This window comes from Lemur catta, chromosome X (genome assembly GCF_020740605.2).
Source record: "Lemur catta isolate mLemCat1 chromosome X, mLemCat1.pri, whole genome shotgun sequence".
Taxonomy (NCBI): Eukaryota; Metazoa; Chordata; class Mammalia; order Primates; family Lemuridae; genus Lemur; species Lemur catta.
Window position 1 is genome coordinate 35,438,364 of NC_059155.1, and position 7,426 is coordinate 35,445,789.

Genomic DNA, 7,426 nt, shown 5'->3' on the forward strand with positions numbered 1-7,426 from the left:
TTTTGTTGTTTTTGGTTTTAGTAGTTGGTAGAGGCATCTTCGTATCCCACATGACACCAAGGATAAATATTTGTTTCAGAGCTTTTAATTAATGTGTAGCAGTGCCAGGCAGGGAATGAATCTTCATGTTTAAAGGTCCAGTGTCCACTTAAGGAGGATCTTAATGGAGCTTTAATTCAAGGGTGATGCTCATTTCATCTTCTGATTTCATTTAGATAAGCAACAAAAATTTACTTCAAGGCGGTGGGCTTCCTTGTAGTGGCCCCCTCCCCTTCACCTGTATTCTCTGTTGCAGATATACTTGTTTTTCTGCTATAAGTATACTTTTCTCTTCTAATTAGGTCAGTTACTTCATGTCTGTTTTTCTTTTTTGACATGGTTTCCTCTGGCTTTGGCACCACATATTTTCCCCGTATGTCATTGCCTCTGGAGCTTCATGTTGCAATTCTTTAAGGGGGATGGAGAGCTTTTGCCTGCCCTTTGCTTCAGTGAGTGTTCGTATTTCTTTTGGGTCTAGTTCTGTTTGGTTTTGTAGTCTTCAGAGTCAGTTATGTTTGGATACTTAAGTAAAAATAATGGTAAGTCAGAGATATGTCTGGCAAAGGTGCAGCGCATTTGTTAAGGTTACTGGTTTATTTATCTCCCCTGTCTCTATGGTGACTAAATCTGGGTCTGGGATTTAATGGACTTAATTTTGACCTCTTGTAACATCTCCTAACTTTTCCCAGCCTCTGATTTAGAAGGAATTCATTTTCACTTGAGGAGAAAAACTGCTTACAAAAAGGATCCTAACTGGACTCTTCAAAAGTGGAATCTCTGGAGTCTTTGATTCTCACTTGTAAAGAAAGCCAAAGTGTTGTGTAGAAAAACACACACGTATGCACAAAATATTACTAATGTCCCAAGGAGATAATTTTCCTTTCAGTGAAATAAAATATTGTTTAGTTAATGTGAATGAAGTCTCTGTGAGAACTTTTTGTAAGAGAAGCTTTTGTAAGAATATTAAATCAATGGGAACATTGATTGGACGTTACTTTTTTATTTTTAAAAAGTATCTCTCCTATACTCATTATAGAATTACAAATTTGCATGCATATACATGTTCAAACCATATTTCTTAGTTGAAGTGTATTGAACTGTGCCATGGAAGTCCACAATAAAGGTTGAATGTGACCAGGATTCCACATGGAAGAAGTCAGGTTTGGACATTGAAATTCAAATCTAGTGTTTCATCTCTACCCAATTGATGTGAAATGAAGATCTCTAAGGTAGCTAGGGTCAAACCATCTTGGACTTCAGTTGGTTCAAATGACCCCTTAGAACTTTTTATCCTCTCTCATATGGTGTTTTGAGACTCATAAAAATATTCCAGTTTTATGAAATTTAATAATTTATTCAAAATTGAGTCAGAGTGCTTTACTTTCTTTAAGGCTATTGTATACTGTGTTATTTTACTCATGGATAATTTATCTATTTAAAAGTCCATTCATCTTCTTTATCATCTGAGTTTGTCACATGTGTGACAAACTCTCATATATGAATTTTCTTTAAAACTAAAACAAAGGAGACAGTAAATGATTAATAAGGATTGCACAGAGGCTGAGGCAAGGGAATCAACATAAGTGCCCTTCCATCCTTACTCCTCAAGTATAAAACATTAGAGTTCAGATCTATTATCAAGTTCAGTTCAAATCCAACAGGAACTTGTGAAAACTTAATGCTTTTACTGAGATTTTTGAACATTCTAAAAGCTCAGTGGTTATGGAAGTTGTTTTAAGATTTTGTCCATCATCAACTCTTCTATTAATAGGATGAAGACTTGAGAAGCCAACAACAGATGCTCACTTGCAAAAGAGATCCATGCTTGTGAGATGAATGTTGGATGCTCCTTAATCTCTGGATTTGAAACCTTGACTCTCACATCTTATAACTGTGAACTTAGAAAATTTATTAGACTAAGATCATAGCTAAATCATATAAATTTTATTATGGTCGGTATGGTCAGCATAGCTGAGGTCAAAGCTTTTACGGAAAACACGATATTAAGGCCCAAAGCCCTTAATAATGCTTGAGAAAAAACTGCACTTTTATCATCATCATCATTTTCATTATCATCATCATTATTATCCTTTCAACCTTATACGTTGAAAGCCCAGTGTGATGAACAGTGCTAATAATAGTTATAATTTATGTATTTCATTATTTCTTTCATTGTCAATATTTCAGTTTTGTTTAAATAGCTCTAGGGATCAAATCAATTTAAAATAAAAAAGGATGAAATATATAAAAATACCTTTAGAATAGTAGCCTCATTGTCCTATCAGCCAGATAAGCTTCACACTTTACAGAGCCTCTCTCACTGAAGGATATTGAATTCCTGGATAAACAGACAGTTTCTTTAACAGTTCTTCACCTAAGTAGAAAAGCAATGTCCATAGGTACTTTGGTAAGAATTTGTGGTCTTTGTGAGTCTGTGGACATCTCTTAAACCATCTCTTAAACCATGTGATAAGTGTATGCAGTATGGCCATTTTCTACACATTCTATAGGGCTATGAATTCATAATTTACTTAAGGTATTCTACGTGTTTCTTTCCCAGAACCAGTAGAGCTTTTGCTGTAGATGATGGTGAGGGTTTGTGTACATAGTTCTCAGTGTATGCAGGCTAGGGGATTCATAATCCATGGTGTCTTTAGCTCCCTAAAGTGGTTCAAATGCTGACTAATTGGAGAGGATGAGTTCCACCCTTTGTATTGGGCTCAGGTGACAGGTTTGAACTGGGAAAACAGTACCACGTGCTCCAATATTTTTAGCCCATCCCTTATGTTCTTAGCTCTTCCCTCTGAACTGTCAGTCCTCGTAGACTTTACACAGGATCTTGACCTGACTCTTGATCTTCTCATGGACGTTTTCCATCTTTCTCACTAAGGCACTAAGGAGTAAAGGGTTTGGTCAGGGTTACTGTCCTAAATGGTACTCCGCTTTCCCCAGGAAACGAAGCTTCTGAGTAGCAAGAGTCCTGATGTTTCCTCTTACGTCCTTCATATCATTTATTATTTGGTGCCATAGATTTAGTAGGCATTTACTAGAGATACAAGTGATTAAAGGAGAGGTGTTGTGTAAATTACAAACCATAGCATTACCATGGTATTGTACAGGACAATCTCGGGATCTTTGACTCCCTGTTCCTCTAATATTTGTATTCCTGACATCGTTGCAGGATATCATTGAATGGAATAGTCTCTCCTACCTCATTTATAGCATGGCATCATTTTCCCCCAACATTTGTAAAGAATTTTTTCAAACAGACAGAAAAGTGGAAATTACAGTGACCACTCGTATTCCTACCATGTAGATCCTACAATTAAACATTTTACTGTATTTGCTTTATCATATATCCATCCATTCACTGGTCCATCTTAATTTTTTGGATGCATTTCAGAGTAAGCTGTAGGCATCTGTACACTTTACCCTAAATACCTCAGCTTGCGTATCATTATGTGGTTTCAATTTTGACATTCTTAGAGCTGCTATCAGATTTGTTGAGATCCTGACATTTATTTTGCTGGTGGCTAAGGAGAGGTAGTAACTTGAATGTAAAATATGTTCAGTTTTCAGACTCTGGGGAGGTTTCCGTTTGTAACTAGCAGCAAGTATACGAACACATCCGTATCGCTGCCCCCTCCCATTACATGGTTGCATTATTTATACTGTTGAGACTTGGAAAGCCAGCCTAGGAAGTACAATTGAGGATCTTGTTTATATGAATGAAACTAGAGAATTGGGGGTGAGGACAGTAAGGCAAAGGGTTAGAGTTTTGCCTTATAAGGAGAGAAAGAGATTCAGGACCAGAAAGTTAACAACGTGATACAACTTTCATACATGAAGTCCAGAGAGGATTTAGTGGCTGTTTATATTACTTAAAGGTCATGGGTTTAATAAACGCTAAGAGTACAAATTGAGTCCTTCTAGCCTGGTGGTTTTCATATTATATTCCGTGGAACTCCACAATTCATAGAAGAGTTTCAGAGGCTTCACGCACATTTGAATTAGATTTTCAAAAGTGTATTGAACTATTAAAAAAAACTAATAGACAACAGACACACTTAACTGTGTTTTATAGTAAATTTTAACATCCTGGATAACACCGAATGATTGACTTTAAAATAAGTAAAGGTTATTCATGTCAGCCTAAAATAAAATTTTGAGTAACACTTATCTGTCATCCATCAAAGTCAGGGTAATATTTCTGTGTGGGAATAAAGACAAAAGATCTACAGCGGGGCCATTACTCTAAAGCCATGGGTGTTAAGACATTGGCCTGTGAAAGCTGAAGTTACATTTTGGTTTCCAGTTACCGTGAGCACTTATCCATCTGTTATATTTAGATTTTTTTTCTGATACCTTTAGGAATCTGGAAACAGATGAGTATATGCTTTAAACTTGAAACAACCATAAAAGGGGAGAGATGGTTAGCAGACTGGAGGCTGGCTTCGGTGTTGTCCCTCCGATGGGGCTGTGTGAATGGATTAGGGAACCTTCAAAAAAGGTCCCTCTTGGCCCATAGCCCAAACTGCTCAACACAAGTCTGAAAATGTATGTGTGCAATATTTGCATCTCCTTATGAGATTTTCAGGGCTTCTTTGATTATGCCTGAAAACCTTACTAAAATGGGCTTGACAGATTTCTTTCATTTGGAGTCTGTAGTACTCACTTTTGTTCCTTCATTCCAGATTGTACCAGATTCTTTGCCCATAATCTAAAATACGTTTTTTTGGAAGCCAGTACCTGCTTGTGTGTAGTCACAGTCGATTTTTAAGGTTTTGCTTATCTATATTTTATTTTCCTCCTATCATTTTATTAAGAAGATTCTCAATGAAGTAATTTTGCAGTGACCATTGGTATACCCGTAATCTAGAATCTACCATTAACAACATTTTACTTGTTTTATCACATATCTATCCACTTCTGTATCCATTCATCAATACATCTTATTTTTGGATGCATTTCAAAGTGAATGTAGTAGATTTCACTAGTTAATGTCATATATTTTATATCCTTGGAGTCTAGCTTTTTGAACATTACACAAATGTGCCTAACTTGGCATAGGATGTTGTGAAAGAAGATGTAAAATAAATGCCCCAGTTTTACTGGAGAAAAAATTTAGGAGCTTTATTTTAAAAGTAACAGGTATTCTGGAATTCTGGCATGTAGTTGGAAAAAATACTGGCTTATTTTTAAATTGGAACTTTTTTTGTGACTTAGACATTGCTGACCACCAATAAAGGGGTGGGGTACACTTATAAATTTTATTTTCATCAGAGGCAGGAGCCAAGTAACTTCCAGTTCTTATAGAGAGGCAGGATCATCTTTAAAAGTGTCATAGAGTGTTGGTCACTCCCCCCAAATCGATTGCATTTGGAAGGTATAGGAGCAGTTACTTGAGGAATAAATTGGTCTATACTGGATCTGATTCCCAACCCTGGTGTCAAGATGGTAAGTGTAAATTATTAAAAAAAAAAAAACAGTCTTTTTACTATTTGGACACAGACAGCAGGATGGAGTTGAAAGGTTCCAGTGTATGGCTTTTGCCCCTGTTTATGTGGAAAGCGCTCCCTATGTTCTTGCAAAGCTGTGTTGTTGTTCCCTTTTATTTTCAATCTCCAGAATTGTGTCCAAACACTCTCCCTTGGCCCAGGGGCTTGGCTGGGTGTATTTCCTTCTGGAAGTCTTCACTAGCACTCTTGAGTTAGCTGGCAGGAGATCCCTTAAAAGCATTTTCAAGCAGTTTTTCCCGCTCCCTATGGGAGCGAATCCTGCACTTTCCACTTCAGTTCCAGCTGCTTTTGCTTGGGCAGAAAAAGATCTCTGCTATGTTCCCAGTCTCTCTGTTCCCAATCTCTGGACGGTGCAAGAAAATTGAATGTATAAGAACAAAATGTTAGGACAGAAAAACTTTAGGGCAAGGATTAGTTGGGGGATGTGGGTGGAAAACTTGGTGATTAGATATATGTAAAATGTGTCCATAGAACATTAAATTTTAAAAACCTACATATAGGGAGTTGCAAGAAATTTTCCAGCCCCTTTAGGCAGACATATGACCCTTTAAAATCCATAAAATCTCCTTGGTATGATGGAATAACATGCCCTTTAATCTTGGAAGTGACTATTAGGTTGCAAAGGTTTTGATTCCTCTACCACTAGCTTGCTCTTTGATCTCAGAATGTGACTTACTTGTCCTGTGATTATTTCATAATCACCAATAATAAAACTGATTTACTGTATATAGTGTAATAGTTGAGTTTAAAAGTATATCTAGTTATAGCTCAAGTTTATGAATATTTTATTAACATTTACATATTAACATTAAGCTTTCTAATCAGATTTAATTTTATTTGAAAAAAGGTGTTTTGCATATGAATGCTTTATCTTCTGTAGTTCATATGTATGGTACCACCCTTAATTAAGATTAATTTTCTTACTGCGAAATGTATGTTTAAAATACATAAACATTGATTAGACTTTGTACTTATGGCTACTGGGAAGGTGGAAAGTTTTCTAGATTTATGCTTAAGACAGGTGACAGTACTTGAGGTTCTATTCTTAGTTTGACCTCACCCCCTCTTAAGGCAAGACACTTAATCTTTTTCATGTCTCAGTTTATCCATCTATAACACCTGTAGTCTTATTTCATGGAAACAGTCCCTGCTTTATATTTGATAGCATTTGAAGACTTGATATAGAAGGTGGCACGGAAGTTCAAATTATTATGTAGGGAGTATTTGTATGCTGAATGATAATCTTGACAAATTAGTAATTACTACATTTAGAAAGTTACATCTCTGGAGGGAATTGATATTTGATATTGTTGTCCTGTGTGTTCTAAGTTACCATCATAACAGTAGGAAAATAAACCCTTGTCTTGGCTGTGTTACAAAGGGATTAACTCACTTCTTCAAGTCCTTACTAAATCTCCAGCCGTTTAAACAACAGAAATAAAAAGTGTTTCTTATTTTATTTAATTTTTCCCAAATAAAAATCTTATTATTAACCTTGCCTTAGTTTTTCTCTTGTTGAGGGCTTTCCAAGTTATTTTCTTTGTAAAGAATATAGGATAAACCATCAGTTACTTAGAGCAAATAAAAATACTCTGTACAGATATGCGGAGGAGTATGCTTTTGATTTTTAGATCAAAGCAAAGAACCAAGATTATATGGAGCTTGCTTATTATGCATTTGTTCCCAGCTCCTTGTGCCTTTGCAAAGAATTAAATATTAACCAAATACAAGAGGATTAAATAGCTAGACTCTAAGTAAAACTAAAATACCCATATTACCATTTTCTAAATGCTGATTCCTTAAAAGTTTGGGCTGACATGAAAGAGAGAATCTCTATCATGGAGATTGCTGGTCTTTTCACAATGATC